The following is a 17648-nucleotide window of genomic DNA, read 5'->3' as shown; positions in this document are numbered from 1 at the left end:
TTGGGCTCTATAGAATCAAGGCAGAGACATATGGCACACGCTATCAGCATTCAGCAGCATTGCTGGAGGAATTCTTCAGAACCAGTCTGCTATCTGGAGATATTCAAAGGTGAGAAATCTGCAGTTAGAAGTATCCAACATAAGCTGTCTTTTTAACTCCCAACACTGAGCAATATCATCTACAGATGTTTTGAAGGATTCTGCTGCACAGTGCAGGTTATTAAGCAGCCCACTGAGTGGTGGCTCACTCATTGTGACGTTTGTAGCAATATTGCTGCATCTGACTCACAGACTAAGTGTGAGTCCAGTGTAACAACCATGACGCGTTGGGCCAGGGTCTGATTGCAAGTGGTATCACTTAAGGGACGAACCTACAAGAAACAATAAGACTAAATCAAACCCCAACCTGGAATTACAAAAGGTTTGAAAGATAATGTATTCTGAAACCCTTTCAGAAATCTGACCATAGGTTAGCCAAAAAAAGATATCCTTGCACTGGAGAGAAGAAACAGTCAGAGCAAACAAAGCAGCTTTCTACTGCAGATCCATGAACTGAAAGTGCTAAGACACCAGAGGGTTGGTAGATAAAAACAGGCATAGTGGAGATCCAGGGGCACCAACCAATCCATTACTACACAAAGTTAACCCTAACCAATCCATAACTACACAGGTGCTAGCATACATGCAGATTATTAGATTATAATATGTAATTTATTACCATTGTTGGAGGAGGGGAGGAGGTAATGACTCACCAGAAGTGAAGCTTCAAGTGGGTTATTTTACCCTTGCCCTCCCCTCAATAATTGTAACAAATAGCATATTAAACCAAGTGTATCTGAATATATGGTTCATAATGGGGCATTTTTACATGAGAATTTATTTTATAACAAAAATGTTAGTTACCTGTAGCTATCTTTTTGCAGCCTGTGGTGCTACAGACTTACATATTTTGCAAACTCCTACCATCTATTGTTGGATGTGGACATTGCAAGTTGTTGTTCTTTGAAGTAAAAGGTTTTGGTTTAGCGGGGACTCTTGATCACTCCCTGACACCCACAATACACAATCAATCAATCAGGATTTATAAAGCGCAGCTAATCATTCAACAGGGTATCCAGACTCTAGCAGGCCCGGAAGTTTATTCGAACAGCCAGGTGTTGAGGGTCTTTTGGAATTCTGGAAGAGAGGTGATGGCATGGAGGTGAGTGGGAAGGCTGTTCTAGGTCTTTGCTGCGATGTGGGAAAAGGAGCGTCCTCCACTTCTGCTTCGGTAGATGCAAGGAGTTTGGGCAACTGATAGGGAGGTTGAGCATATTCTTCTCAATGGTTGGTGAAAATTCAGGCGGTGGTTAATTTAGGCGGGTCCTTGGTTATGTAGAGCCTTGTGTGCTTGGGTCAGCAGCTTGAATTGGCATCTCTTCTGCACAGGGAGCCAGTAGAGTTTCCTGAGGTGAGGTGTGATGTGGGTTCAAAGGGGAAGGCTGAGGATGAGTCTGGCTGTGGTGTTCTGTATGATCTGAAGTCTCTGTAGAAGGTGTGCAGCGACTGCTATGTAGAGGGCATTGCCGTAGTCTAGGTGGCTGGTGATGAGGGCTTGTGTCACAGTGCGTCTAGAGTGTAGGGGTAGCCACATTAAGATCTTATGTAGCATGCCCAGGGTGAGGAAGCAGGCGGAGTAGACTGCGTTGATCTGGGATTTCATAGTTAGCTTGTTGTCAATGAGGATTCCGAGGTTTCTGGTGTGGTTGGAGGGAGAGTGTACGAGTGCTAGGTCGGATGGCCACCAGGAGTCATTCCATGTGTTTATGCTGTTGCCAAAAGATCAGTACTTCTGTCTTGTCTGTGTTCAGCTGTAGGCAGTTATTCTTCATACAGTCAGCGACGTTTGTCATCTGTGGAAGTTGGTTTGGATGCTGGTGGGGAGGTCAGTGGTAGGAGGATCAGTTGGGTATTGTCTGCATAGGAAATTATGTTGAGACCATGCGATTGGACGTTGTTGGCCAGTGGGGTCATGTATGAGTTGAAGAGTGTGGGCCAGAGGGATGTGCCCTGGTGGACACTGCAGGTGATCTTCATTGGATCAAAGGTGAAAGGTAGGAGTTGGATCGTCTTGAAGGTGATCCATCTGAGCGCGTCCCTTGGATGCAGATGTGGTGCAGTCTTTCGATCACTGTATGGTGAGATACTGTGTCGAAGGCTGTCGAGAGGTCAAGGAGGACCAAAGCTGCTGTTTCTTCTCAGTCGAGGAGGATTCAGATGTCGTTGGTGGCTGTGATCAGGGTGGTTTCAGTGCTGTGATTGCTGCAGAAGCCGGATTTGGAGGCGTCAAGTAGCTGGTTCTGCTCCAGGTGTGTCATGGGTTGATTGTTGATGATTTTTTCAAGTACCTTCACTGAGAATGGGAGCATGGAGATTGGCCAGTAGTCTTTCAGTTCGCTGGGGTTGGTTGAGGGTTTTTTGAGCAGTGGTCTGACTTCAGCGTATGCGGGGGCTGGAGATGATGGAATGATCAGTCCATGTGAGATCTGTGACATGGCTGTATTTGATGCAGTTGTTGGAGGTGAAAATTGGGTCCAGCGTTTGTCCCGCAGTGTCTGTAGGGCCGTGGACGATCTGGGTCAATCCATGGCTGCTCATACTGTCGAGTGTTTTTGCAACTGGGGGTCATCAATGTGGAAATTTAGGTCGCTGAGGAAGATGTAGTCCTTGAAGTCTAAGGCTGGGGGCACAATAAAGTCTGCAATCGTGTTGCAGAAGCTGGAGCGTGGGTCTGGGGGTCGATATGTAAGGATGCCACTGATGGTTGTCTTGTCATCCATGTGGAACTTGAAGTTGAGATATTCCCTAAATGGATATCGCCATCTTCCCCTACAGAAGTAGAATGGGTACACTCCACTCAAAGGGTAGCTATGCTAGACCAAATAGGGACTCACAAGAAAAAAGCTAGATTATGGGAAATATGGGATAATTGGGTAGAGTTAGGTACTAATTTTTTTTAAGGGAAAAGGGAAGGGGGAGAGGCGATATGAAAGACAATCAAATTTAAAATGTTTATCTTGTTAGTCTCCCTCCCCCCCCCTTTTTTTTTTTTTTTTTGGGTCCAATGATTATCTAGCATGCCCAAGGTTAAGCCCAGGCGTATGGGTCAAGAAGGCCTTTTTATATGGGCAACATGTATCGTGGGCCAATGTAGACTCAAGACAAAGACGAAAACCCTTATAAGGAGTTGAAGGTTTGGTTTTTGGTAGCTACATTGCATCCTCCTTGTTTCTGAGGGGTGTCCTTAAACCAGTAATTACAGGAGTATCCTTCAGACTTCAACTGGGTTAGAGACTCGCTTTTCTTGTTTCTTTTTTTTTGGAGCATGTTATCTTCATATGAGGACAGAAAAAAAAAAAGTGATTTTATATCCATCGGGGATAGCTTTAAAAATGTTTGGGGCGGATGTGGGGTTGAGCTAGACTATGTTGAATGCAAGGGCGCCGATGAAGTCCCATAATTCAGTGCTATGCTAGCATAGAAAGCGTGTGTTGAGAAGGGCACAAGAACAAAGACTTCAACTTAAATTGTTCTGTCACATGGCCCGACAAGAAACAAAGGAATCTTTATGCTCATGTTTCTCAAGTTGCCTTCTTTCTGCAACATGGTGACATTTTGCATACATTTGTGTACTTGTCAGTACAGGATAGGATTCCCCGAAACAGCCTTTGCCTAGATTTCAATTTTGCAGACACACTATCATGACACCTTGAACATTCAGTACAATGTGTAGAGTTCACTGCACAAATGTCACCGCTTATGGTTGCTCAGTAGGCGACGATGCTATTTAGCTAACAAACAATCACAGCCCGACAAGGACCTCAACATACCAGTATGGGCACCGTTGAACAAGTTACTTACCTTTGGTATTGATATATCTATAAGAGACAGATTAGTTATAGATTCCTTACCTTGTGAATTACCCCCAGGCGTCTGACTGGATCCAGAGAATTTTTCAAGAGCTGTACCCCTGCACGTTGAAAGTTGGCGTGGGTCGGCTCTGTGTTCGTCGTTGGTGGTGTCGTGGTCCCCGGGAGGACGTTGTGGCAGCTACTTAGACGCCACCCTCGCGCGCTGACGTGTTTTCTTTTACACAACATTCCATGGCAGAGGCGCAGAGCCATGCAAGACACTGACCACTGGTGCACAAAACTAGGACCCAGAAAGGGATTCCCTGACCCTAGAAGTCAGTTCGCAGAACGGGGAGTATGGGTGGGGCGGTAAGGAATCTATAACTAATCTAGGTCTCTTACAGATATATTGTTACCGAAGGTAAGTAACTTGTTCATCTGAAAGAGGCAATTAGTTATAGATTCCTTACCTTGTGAATAGATAGCCCACCAATACCAACCCCAGAGGTGAGTCTGCGAACCAAGTTCACACCAGAAAGTCCTGGAGAACAGAACGGCCAAAGAAGCAGTCTCTCCTGACTAGGCTGTCCAGACAGTAGTGTTTTGTGAACGTGTGCAGAGATGCCCACGTAGCTGCCTGATAGATGTCACTGAGGGGGACTCCCCATCGTAAAGCAGAGTTAGCTGCCGTCGCCCTGGTGGAATCGGCACGCAATCCCATTGGAGGCCCCTTCTTTGCCGAAGAGTAGCAAGCTTTGATGCACAAAACTACCCACCTAGAGCTGGTCCGTTTGTGCACGGCCTGACCTATTTTCGCGTCCACATAGCCAACAAAGCGCTAGTCATCCACCCAGAATTGCTTGGTGTGATCCAAATAAAATAAAAGTGCACGTTTTGGATCCAGACGGTGGAGCCTTTCATCCTCCTTAGAAGGATGCGGAAAGAAGGTGGGCAAAGTGATGGTTTGACCACTGTGGAAAGAAGTAACCACCTTGGGAAGAAAGGAAGGTCTGGTTCTGAGGATGACCTTGTCCGGATGAACAACCAGAAAGGGAGGCTTTGAAGAAAGAGCTTGGAGCTCACTCACCCTGCGAGCAAAAGGTGATGGCAACCAGAAAGGCAGTCTTTAAAGTAAGACAGTAAGACAGTTATGAAGCAGCTTAAATGGAACGCACTTAAGGTAAGTAAGAACCAACTCCAAGTCCCACTGAAGCATTACAAAGGGAACAGGAGGAAAAAGATGAGTAATGCCCTTAAGGAAGCGATTTACAACAGGGGACTTGAAAAGAGAAGGTTTATCAGGAAGACTAAGAAAGGCTAAAATGGCTGAGAGGTAGCCCTTCAAAGTACCCAGAGCAGAGCCCTGCTGGGCTATAGACAGGGGGAACAAGAGAACCTCAGTAAAAGGGGGCAGAAAGAGGATCCACAGCCTTTGCTGCGCACCATGCCACAAATTTGTTCCATCTGCAGGCGTATACCGTCTTAGTGGAGGAACGCCTGGCTGCCAAGATAACGTCACACACTTTGGGAGGAAGGTCAAGGGCTGTCAACTTTCGCCGCTCAATCTCCACGCAAGGAGGTGGAGACTGGACAGGTTCGGGTGGAGGACCGTCCCCGATGTAGCGACACAAGATCCTCACAGAGAGGCAGTCGGATCGGAGAATCGATGGCCACGTGTAACAGCTTGGGATACCAGACTCTTTGTGTCCTGGGCAGAAGTGGTATAGGCGGAAAGGCGTATAGAAGACCGCAACTCCACTCGCGACGAAAAGTGTTGCCTAGCAAGTGCCGCTTTGGAAATTCCAACGCGGAGAATTGCTGACATTGCGCGTTCTCTTCAGTGGCAAATCGATCTAACCAAGGCTCTCCCCACTACTGAAAGAGACCATACACCACCTCCGAGTGAAGACGCCATTCGTGATCCATCATGCACCTGCGGCTGAGTTCATACACCCTAGCGTTCAGTGAACCTGCCAGGTGTTGAACCACCAGGGATATGCCCTGATGTTCCAGCCATGTCCAGAGATGGAGAGCCTCTTGACATAGGGTCCACGACTCCACCTCGCCTTGTTTGTTGCAGTACCACATGGAGGTGGTGTTGTCCGTGAACACCTGCACCACTCTTAGCCGGACAGAGAGAAGGAATGCTTTCAGTGCAGGACGGATCGCCGGAAGCTCCAGACGATTGATGTGGAGCCCAGACTTCGCTGGAGACCAGAGGCCTCTGATCTCTGCTTCTCCCATGTGGCCACCCCATCCTAGAAGTGATGCATCCATCACCAGTGTGCACTCCAGTTGGGGAAGGGAGAGGGATCTGCCGTTGCCCCAATCCTGGTTCGTTGGCCACCACTGCAACTGATGTGCAGTGCCCTCCGAGATCTGAATGCAATCGGACAGATTCCCCTGATGCTGTGCCCACTGGAACTTCAGGTCCCATTGCAGAGCCTGCAAATGCCACCAGGCATGATCCACCAGCTGGATGCAGGAGGCCATGAGGCCCAGCAGCCTCAGGGTCATTCTGACCAAAACTCGGGATAGAGGCTGAAAGATCAGAATCATAGCCCGAATATCCCAGACTCACTGCTCGGGAGGATAAGCCCGAAACTACGTCGTCTTCTGAACTTCTCCGATGAAAAGGAGCTTCTGAGAGGGAATCAGGTGTCACTTCTGCACGTTTATGGTGAACCCCAGCGAGTGCAGGAGGTCCCCCCTAGTCTGGAGGTGGGAGACGACTGCCTGGGGTGAGCCCGCCTTTAACAGCCAGTCGTCGAGATAGGGGGAAGACTGGAACCCCCGATCTGCGCAGATGAGCTGCGGCCATCACCATCAACCCGAGGGGGGCTGGTAAGGCCAAAGGGGAGCACGTTAAACTGAAAGTGCTCTTGGCCTACCGTGAACCGCATGTAACGCCCGTGGGCCGGCACGACGGGGATGTGAAAGTAAGCGTCCTGCAAGTCCAACGCTACCATCCAGTCTTCAGGGTCGAGGGCAGACAGGAACTGAGCTAGCGCCAACATTTTGAACTTCTCCTTCCGGAGGAAGCAGCTGATGTTCCTGTGATCCAGGATAGGACGCAGGCCTTTGTCCTTCTTGGGCACCAGAAAGTAGTGGGAATAGCAACCACAACCTACTTCTGGGGCAGGAACTCCCTCGATGGCTCCCTTGGCCAAGAGAGCCGAAACTTCCTGTTGGAGAAGGGACAGATGATCCTCCGACATGCGATGGTGCTGAGGTGGCATGGTTGGAGGGGTAGTCACAAAGGGGAGGGAGTAGCCCCTGCGGACTATTTGCAAAACCCGGCTGTCTGACGTGATGGTGCCCCAGTGGGGGAGGTGATGGCCAATCCTGTCGTGTACTGGCGATTGGTGGTCCTGAAAGGTCGGGGCTAGGAGGGTTTGGAGGCTGCTGAAGAGGGGGCGGTGGTGGACTGGCCCGCTCGCTGGCCCCCAGACCCACGGCACGGGCTCCCACATTCCCGGCCACGCAGGGGCTGAACAGCTTGCGCCGGCTTGTGGCTCTGGGTGGAATGTTGTGTGGCACCCCTTCCGTAGCCACGAAAGAGGTGAAAAGCAGACTGCACAGGACGGGTGGTGGAGAGGCCCAAGGACTTGGCCATAGCCAGAGAGTCCTTGAAGCGCTCTAGGGCATTATCTGCTTTGTTGCCGAACAGGCGATGGCCATCAAAAGACATGTCCATAAGGGTAGCTTGAACATCCCTGGAAAAACCAGCCGACCTCAGCCAGGCGTAGTGTCGAAGGGCTATCGACGTTGAAATCGTCCTGCCTCGCAAGTCGGCGGTATCCAGTCCACATGTGATGGTGAACTTGGCTGCGTCTCTCCCCTCGGCGACTGCACGGGAGTTCATGGCCCGGGCCTCCTCCGGGCACTGTGGAAGCACCTGCGCAACCATATCCTACACAGAATGGGTGTAACGGCCCAACAGACATGCAGTGTTCACAGACCGCAGTCCCAAACCGGAGGAAGAAAACATCTTCCCAAGATGGTTCTTGGATTCCCTATCAGGTGGTGCGTTAGGGAATGCGCCTTTGGATGTAGAGGCTTGGACCACCAAGCTCTCAGGGGTGGGGTGTTGGGAGAGGAAAGTGGGGTCACTCAGGGCCGAACGGTGGCGTTGGGCAATCATTCTATCCACAGGAGCCCCTGTGTTGGACCTGGACCAGGTGCCCAAAAGGATGTCAGTGAGGGCATCATTAAACAGCAGCAGGGTCTCCGAAGAGCTTGCTGCCAGTTGATGCACCCCTGTCAGGAGGTTAGTCCTGACCACCACCGTAGGTGGCTCGAGGTTGAGAACCTCGGCCGGCTCACGCAACACCACTGAGCAAGAAGCTCCCTCCTCCGTAGCCACGGTAGGAGGAGACAACATGCCAAGGCCTGGGGAGGTGTCCAGATCACTGGCATCCCCCATCTCCTCTCTCCAGTGTGGATCATACTCCAACTGGTCAGTTAAAAGGTCTCCTAGGGCCTCAGGCGAGCCCGTGGGGCCCGAGGGCATGCCAGCTGAGTTGGACTGCCCAAAGGTGGCATGCATTGCTTCGTAGAAAGTTTGAAGCTGGGCAGGGGTCACTCTGGGTCCCGGAAAGGGAGGGGAAACTCTGAGCTGACCCTTCGGGCTCCGTACGCAGAGCTGTGGGAGGGGCACCACCCGTATCCCTCATCGGCCGACGAAGGGGGAGAAGTCAAAGAGCGACAATGCTTCTTCGACTTCTTCTTGTGCTTCGACTTACCTGAGTGCGAAGACTTCAAAGACGAGTGGTGGTGGTGGCTCCGCGACGGGTCCCTCGACCTCCTGCGCGACTGGGATCTCGAACGGCACGGAACAGACTGCCGGGCATCAAGAAGCTTTCGGGACCACTCCCGCAAAGACTTTGGATTCATGGTACGGCAGTCGGAACACCACTTGGGATCGTGGTCGCGTTCCAGGAACCACAGGCACATACACAGTGCAAATTCATCACCGACATCAGTTTTCGGCAGGAACTGCAAGCCTTGAAAAAGGGCATCCCAGACGTGCACCAGGAGTCGAAGACCCAAAAACGGCGTCGACAAAAGTCATCATAAATTGATTGGAGGTACCGCTCTCTCCAGATCTGTGCTGGCTAGCGCGGAAAAAGAAAATACAGACCTCAGCGCACGAGGGTGGCGTGTAAGTAGCTACAGCCATGTCATCCCGGCGACCACAACGCCAACAACGAACGCGGAGTCGACTGACGCCACCTTTCATCGCGCCGGGGTACTGCTGACAAAAAATTATTCGGATCCAGTCTGACGCATGGGATAATTCACAAGGTAAGGAATCTATAACTAATTGGCTCTTTCAGATTATTATATATAAAAAAATAACGTCCTTGTTTAATCAGAGGACCATTCTGCTGGCCCTTTGAGGTCATGGCACACCAGAAATAGAACTCAGCTGGTCCCGGTCATCTGCACAAGGAATGTCCCACTCTACACCAAGACGGAAAGCCTGATGACACTTGACTGCAGCTAATGGGGAGTTAGCTCTCCTGGTAGGGATTCTTAGCAGATCACCCACCCTAGGCCAAATTATGCTAGAAAGCGGTAGGTAGGAACACACTGCACTATACTATATTACACTCAGGCGCAGCCCCTGCACATGAGAGCGGTGAGGCGGGGTAGTCATACGACGAGGGAAACTTTAAAGGAAAAAAAAACAAAACAAAAAACAGAAAACCATGGTTTTCTTTTTTTTAATAAAGTTTCCATCGTCGTCGTATGTCTACTTTCCTACCAACCGCCCCCGCCGCTCTTAACCTGCACGGGCCAAGCCTGATCACGCTACATATATGCCAGCATATATTAATTGTTTTAGCACAATGGTGGCATTACTCATTCTGTCCACTATTCTTTAACTGCTAATTATGGTAATATATTTTATTCTAGAATTAACTGCAGCACAAGTATTTTACTTGGAATCTCACTGCTTCACTAAATATTGAAACTGCAGGTTGTGTATTTCTCGTGTATTTTGTTTGGGTATTCATGAGAGTCTGAACGAAAAGGTTCTAGATCGGTTACCACGATTCCTTGGGGAGTCAGGGTTGTCCTGTTCTGAGGTTGCACACACATTTGTTCCCTTGTAAGGTTAGGTGTGTGAATGGTGCACTGAGAGCTGGCAGTACTGTAGGCCAACATCTCCTGAGGGGGTGCAGGGAATCAGACTCGCACCATCCCAACGTTTAGGTTTCTCAGTACAAACACACAGTTTGTACTGAGAATGTATAAAGGCGAACGACATAGCGCCCCCAGCATTAAGAGTTTTGGCTCTTATTTAATGGCTTACCAGAGTAATTGTCTTTTCTATACCCAAAGAACCCTACTCACCTATCAAACGGAGAGGTCAGAGGTGCTAGGGAAAAATCTTCCTCAGCAAAGTAGGGATCCCTTATGTATTGGCTGTAGGTTGTTCAATCTTGAACTTTTCAAAGGATTGTCCCATGGAGGCACCCTCTCAGATTTCCATGTACTCAGATGGCCAAACCGGTAGCAATAAACAGATGAAAACTGCAAATATGCAGTTACTGCACCACATGGTCTTGCACTCACAAGTGGGGATGTTACATTCGTGGTGGAGGCTCTCGAAGATTTTAAGAAAGTGGTGTTCTATTCATGGGTTAAATCTCCAGCAGTTGACGGTCGCTCAAGATTGTTTCACAAATACACTACAACTGACGTTCCATGTAACTACACAGCTTATGAAGATCTAGAAATACTAAGAACAAACCAAAAACACCAAAATTGGTTTAATGGCGCCCTTTCACATAATATAGAAGAAGTTAGACTTCATCTTCCTAGCAATGAGGGAGCAACATGGCCAGTTTTAGCAGGCTACACACCACATCCAAATATTGCAAATTTAACAGCAGCACAAGTATGAGCACTATATAATAGTTTAGTCAGAATATATAGAAGCCTGACACAGTTCATTATCTGATGAATGACTTTGAATCCTGTAAGGGCCATTCAAGCTGCACAACCACATTTGTCTACACGGGGCATTAGACCACAAACTATTAATGCAGTCATGGGAAAAGTTCCCATAAGGCGGGAGGACATTTTGTTCTGGATTACAAAGAAAAGAAGTCAGCTTGAAGCAGTGTTTTCCTATAGGGGAAGCCTGAAAAAAAAACAGGTTTCTTACCATATGGTTGCGAATGGGGATGGCTCCCCCTGTAGAGGATTGTGCCACTCGGGGCACAGTCTTCACTGCAGTATATACCAGAACTCATGGTACATCCTCATTAGCTGTTTTACCAGAAGTGCTAAAACAGATCCAAAATAAGTATGGGGCAGCCCCATCCCTGGTCTTGGGGATGAAACTGATGGGCAATTTTGCCGGAGTGTATGCCATAATATTAAATAACATTTAAGGGGAAGCAGCAGCACTGGCAATAAGCCAGCGCCTAATGCATTTGCCTCCGGGACAGCAGGAGAGAGAATTACTGAAAATAATTGAAGACACGTACGCAACAGTGGGTAGAGAATTAGGAGCCAGACATATTAAACGCAAATTAAGAGAAGCAACGAAACTGAATCGGCCTTCCACAAATCCCTAAAAACCTATTTGTTCAGCCAATAATACCCTCTCTCCTGTTACTTCTTGTGGAAGCGCCGGGACACTCAATTTTGAGTAGCTGTTTGCGCTATACAAATACTGTCATTCATTCATTCCCACTGACAGCAACATTATCATTTTGCAAGAGGTAAATGCTCTGGTTAATTTTTCCTTTTAAAATTCATAACCCTGGTTATACTAATCTGTTTGTCTTCTTTTTGGTGTCTAAATGTATATAAAAATCTGCTCTATTTTTATAAATTGGGGTTGGATTTCTTACGAGTCATATCAATTACTTATCGTCCATGTTGGTACTCTGAAATGCTTAGCACATGTTCCTCCGGTAAAGCCAGACTGCTCTGTGCCACACTGACAGGACTGAGCTAGGGATTTATTAGAGTGAATCCAAAGGTCTGTTTAGGGCAATGTGAAGGCATTGCGTAGTGAAGCCTAACCAGCGTTACTACAAAATACCCCACTTTCTTAAATATCATATCTGAACAATAGGCTTACCGAGTGACTGTGCTGACCACTATCCTTTATACCAGCTGTATTGATCTTTCAACTCTCCTTGTTGAGTGGGGGTACACTCCCAGTACTGTGTGCCAAGGCATCCTTTCTGGCTATATGGACCATGAGGGAATCTTGTGGTATATCCTCTAATGTGTGGTCTTGTACTTTTTCTCTACCCTTGTGTCATGGTCCACGTTTTAAATGGGTCCGTAAAGTTCTCAGTCACACATTTGGTCATACTTTTCAGCATGGGGAGGAACTGGACCTTCTATTCAGCAGTCATTGTACAATGTCTTCTTAACATGTTGCAGATGATTCCAGTGTCTGGAGCCGAACAACTGTTTTGTTTGTACTTCTCCAGTCTCAGGGCCCCTTTAAAGCAGGTACAAAAGCGACTCTGAAAAAACTACCTATGGCAGAGTCATTGTCCTGGTGCATTGTGGGTTTTGGGGAGGGATCACAAGTCACCTTGAAACAGAAACCTTTTACTTCATAGGAAAGCAACTTGCAACAGCCATTCGCTATACATGCTGCAAACAAAGGCATTAGTCAAAACCAGAAAACAAGTTGTTACATTTGTTCAGAAAGGTAAAATCATATCGAAGAGACCTTGTAACCGATACCTCACATGCAGTTTGTGACACTAAACAGAATGTTTGTAATTTCAATTTCTCACTTGTGTGGTAATAGACTGGAGTATGGCCTTTGCACTGTAGTAATAAATGTGTGATTGTGTGTTTATTATTACAATTGCTTTAAATAACATGTTATTGGGCCGCATATATTTTCACTGTCATGGCTTACACACACACACAGGCACGCAAAATCAAAGGCTAAAATTCGGTTATGAGAACTCTGGTATAACGCCTTATGTATGCTGTTGGCTAGGCGCAGTGGAGGTTTGCCATGCAACCCGTTATGGGCAGCTGAGAAGAATAAGTGTCATTAAAGGCAACCCCTTTATTTCATTTTTGTTGGCAGTTCTCAAACAACCCTTTTGTGGTCTTTTTTGGGGGCGGGGGCAGTGGTGTGCTTTTTTTTTTTTTTAAACAACTGTTGTAACAACTTCTGTGATGAATGCCGCTTTTCTATTTATTTATTTTTTTTGCTGAGGGGGCTTCCTGAAAAGTTCTTCAATTTTCTTATTACCAATTTATCAGTTCTGTTCTTCAAACCATATGTGGACCTTGCACCTCAAGCAGCAGAGCGCAAACACGTCCGGTGCAGATTGTTATCCTTAGGTTCCTCTCCATGATCTCTTTAGGTACACTGGCACTTTGGTCCTACTGTGCTTCGGCACGTTCTCTCCCTCTGTGACCTTGACTACTCCTTTTCATGTGTCGACTTTAAATGTCGCTGCAATACAGTGCATATTCTAAATTTGAGGGGCAGGCTCATGAGGCTCCCAATTTATTTTCCACAACACAGCATACAGATGTTTCTTGGCATCATGTAATGGCCACACCAACAAAATCTTTTTAGTTGTGGCCAGCTAATCAGTTTGATCCAGTTCACAGACTCAACCCAGATCTCCGAGTCTGCACAGGACCAAGAAATAAATGTTCCCCTTCTCCATTCTGATTTCTTGATGTTTTAAGTCTGATAGACAGACGTAAAAAATCCAAGATTGCAGCCCAACTGACAAAGAGCTACACTCTTTGAAACCTGCTTTTTTGGCCTACCACTTAAGTCTTGGCCTGTCTGCCATCATTGTAAGTTAAAGCAGAGTGCGTTAAAGGTCAACAGTTTCAGTGTTCAGTCTCAGAGAGATATTCTTTAGTCAATTATTTACAATTTGTTACGGACACTTATTGTAGGAAGATGAGTCTAGGGCAATCATTTTTTTATACTTCTTCGTTCCTCAGGTCAACCACAGTTGATTTGATACAGTGATTAAGGATCTGCTGGACTCTATCCAACAGCATCGTTAGTGTTTGCAGTACATAGCACATCATGGTCCCTTTCAATGTACAGAGATGACCGCAGGTCTCTAAATGTGACGGATGGTAGTCTGTCAGGATGGCAGAGGTAATGTCCTAGGCCACCCTGACGTACAAAGTACTGTCTGTCAAAAGCTAAATCAGGCCCTCAGTTTGTAAAGACTTGCCCTCCGTGAATCAATTCTAAAATGTTCACGATTAGTTACAAAGACCATCTGTGCTTGACTGCGAGCTTATTTAGCCCTCTATAGTTAATGCATAGTCTTAAACCTTGATTTATCGTCAGTACAGAAAACAAAATCATGCCCCAGCAGGGGCTGAAGATGGACAATCCAACCATTTTGAAAACCACTCCGCAAATAACCCAAGACTTCCTTCTCAGCTAGTAAATAAATGTGCCTAAAAGGAACACTAGCCTCTGGTACAGTTGCAATAGAAAAATCAATCTCTATAGGGTGAAAGTACACTGACTCAGGGTCAGAAAAGAAACTGGATCAAAGCATGGTGCTGCAGGGGCAAAGACCCACTATCATCTGAGAAGTAGCACCTCAGTTCATCTGACACTGACCAATAACTTGCATAGGCATAACAATGGCCATGACAGAACTGAAAAAACATAAAACTGAACTCAACTAATATGAAAGCTCACAACCTCTCATTCTTTGAAAATCATACCCATGAAACCTAATAATATCTAATTGCCCATAACGCATCTATTAACCTCACCAACTAATTGCATGAATTCACATAAGCCCCTTTCCACAATGAACACGTCTAACCCCCGCTGATTTAATCCACCAGAAAGAAACTTGAGAGTATGCATGGAATGATTTGCTTGTGAGCACAAGACTAATCCCAATAAACAACAATAACCAATAACACTGGAGTAACATTTAACCTTAGGTCCCGGAGCAGAGTGCTGCGCGGTGTAAAACTCTTCAACATTTTGTCACTTTAGTGATTTGGCTTGTAAAGATGATCATCTTTAGAATTCTGGGTTTTAAAATCCTGATTTTTTATCAGCAGCTAATATAAAGGGAAACCTAATTTTAACAATAGCTGCTGAAATAACAGAAGTGTCACCCCGTAGTGACCACATATCGAAGCACTTGTTAAAAGTACACCCGCTTCAAGTTTGTCTAAAGAATATTTGACTCTTGAATCAGACCTCGAAAAAAGCAAATGTTAATATCCTTACATTTAGTAAACAATAGGACGTTCTGGGTAGGAAATTACTGGAATTAACAGCCTTGGATTAGATAATGGAATTATTTGTGTACTGGGAATGTCCATCTCCTGCAGAAAATAAATATGAGGGTTGTTTTTCTTCAACACCTACAAAATTGTTTTGCTTTATTCTTAAGCATGTCAATGTTCTATGTAATACATTTGCAATTGTGCTTTGGCCATGCTGAATTTAACTCCTATCCTTAAATACAAGTCCCTCTAAATATAAGAGAACTCTGATTCAACCAATAACTGATTATTTCCTGAAGAATCCTCTTTAAAAAATAGTTTAAAAAAAACAAAACCCTTTTAAACGTGCCACAATAATAAATAAAACAGCAGCCGTCAGATTGACACGGTGCAAATTTAGAAATTATATACACAATCACTATGGAAGTGATCGATCTTTTATGTATTAAGCTTTGTTTCCATTCCTTCTTGTACAAAACAGACAACAAAGCAACCAATAGCACCGAGTCAATTTTGATCCCGACAGAAATAACAAAAAAGAAAATTATTGTATAAAAATACAGGCGTGAATTCAAACATGATAGTTTGCTGTTAAGCACCCACTCTCACACTGCCTTTCACACACATACACAAGAATGTTACAATTATGTGTTTGAAGTCACTTGTAGCGCACGTTAGACTCCGAGCCGTTTCAAGGCGCTTTTCTGGGCTATGCCTTCTTTTGCTTCGATCTTCTGTGAAACGTGCTGCAATAATACATAAAACACAGTAGCCATTCGACGGACACCGTGCAAATTTATAAATTATATACTCAATCGCTGAGGAAGTGGTCCATCATCTATATATTAAAGTAGGATTCCTTTCAAAAGTCCTTCCTGTACAAAACCAGCAACAAACCTTTTTAAAATTGGTAATATAAAAACACATAAATTAAGTTTCAACTAGAGTGGACAAATAAAAATGGCACACAGTTTTACGGAAACAATAAAACTACCAATAAAACCACCGTACAGTGCACGTGAGACAAAGGGAAGAAGGGAGCCATGTGTGCAGCAGACAAAGCCAGCAGTGTTGGCAGTTGTTGAACACAGTAGGAGGTTGCTGTTGGGCCTGTTTAGCATAAAGGGCAGCGACATGGTGAAGATTATGGCACACTCACACCTTTTGTTTCCACTCTGCTTCAGTATGGAGTCACACGTCTTCTACAAGGGTTGAATAATTACAGACTTTGTTTTAAAAAGAGCCTGCTCAAATAAATAACCCAATGTTTTAGGGCCAGAAAAGACCCTATATCGTGGGCACAATTTGCATACAGGATCTTTTGAGGCACCCAGCAATAAAATGCATTCCCATTACTCACCGGATGTTAACCCGGCCACCAAGGCCGGTCACTTGAACCCAAATTTAAAAGTAGGATTCAACAGCAATAAAACCCTGTCTGCTGTTTTGTGTCGGAGTATCATGTTCCTCCAACTGTGTGTCAACCATGAGTGACCGATTCATACTTTGTTTTCTTGGCTAAGGGAATCTCTTGTATTAGAACTGGCTTATTTTTTGTTGATTTTATCTCTCTACGGATATGAAACACAAGTATATCGAAAGCCAATTCTCCACAAGCTTCGCTCCTCCCAACCGAACACGAGCTGAGAGGAAAACCAGAAAAAGTGCGCTGCAACAAGCATGCATTGGCAGGATAGAAAGACTGCATCTAAGAGGGCCAGACGCCATGGGAGGGAACAAAGCGCACAAAGGAGAACCAATTTAACCAATGAAAAGCCAGCGTTTTACAAGGTCACACAAAATAACGAATGGGAAGCATGGGCGTGCCAAAAAGCCCACAGGGGGTTTACACCATGTTCTCGCAGAGCAGCGCATGCACATGCACGCTGCCTCTAGGCTCGACCTAAAAAGGCCACTGTAACTTCTCCCTCTCCAAGCCATTCCCCACCATCACTACCAAACATTTCCAGCTGCTTTTGATGGGCTTACAAGAGCCTTTACAATGAGATGATGGACAATACCCATCAGTACAATTCAAGTTCATGTTTGAAACAAAAACACATGGCAACAACAGTCAAGATGCATTTTTAAAAGTCATGTGTATAGTTTTAAGTTTGATGGCCTGTTCACAAAAGCAGAAGCAGTTGAGTTGCCAGAACCTAATGACACACACCAGTATAGCACACAGTACCCCCCTCAGACAGCTACTCCATGCATAGTGGGACATACTTGGTGAGGGATGGGGGACACTATACTCAGTCAGCCATGTTGTGGCCAGTGCTCAATTTGAGCCAGTGGTTGCAGTTGTGGCTTACCGGCATTAATTTTTGGAGAGAACCCCTTATTTTATCTCATCAGATTTTGACCCAGAGAAAAAAACACACAAGTGGGAAATAAAAAGAAAGAGAAAGAGGGAAAACTATAACAAATGGAGGAAGCAGGAAAATTCTAAAGTGAGATAAATGGGCAGGGAGTGTCTAGCGGTGGATTAAAGAGGCATGAGGTGGAATCAAA

The 17648-nt window shown here is 46.0% G+C and overlaps 1 protein-coding gene across 1 annotated transcript in view; it reads right to left on the bottom strand.

Moving 5' to 3' along the window:
* The window catches only part of NSMAF (neutral sphingomyelinase activation associated factor), a 624890-nt gene that overhangs the window by 460597 nt on the left and 146645 nt on the right, over positions 1–17648 (bottom strand). The gene's annotated exons all lie outside the window — the stretch shown is intronic.

This window comes from Triturus cristatus, chromosome 5_1 (assembly GCF_964204655.1).
Source record: "Triturus cristatus chromosome 5_1, aTriCri1.1, whole genome shotgun sequence".
In the NCBI taxonomy this organism is placed as follows: Eukaryota; Metazoa; Chordata; class Amphibia; order Caudata; family Salamandridae; genus Triturus; species Triturus cristatus.
Note: the sequence above shows the minus strand (reverse complement) of the source record. Positions and strands in the feature narration are given on the sequence as shown.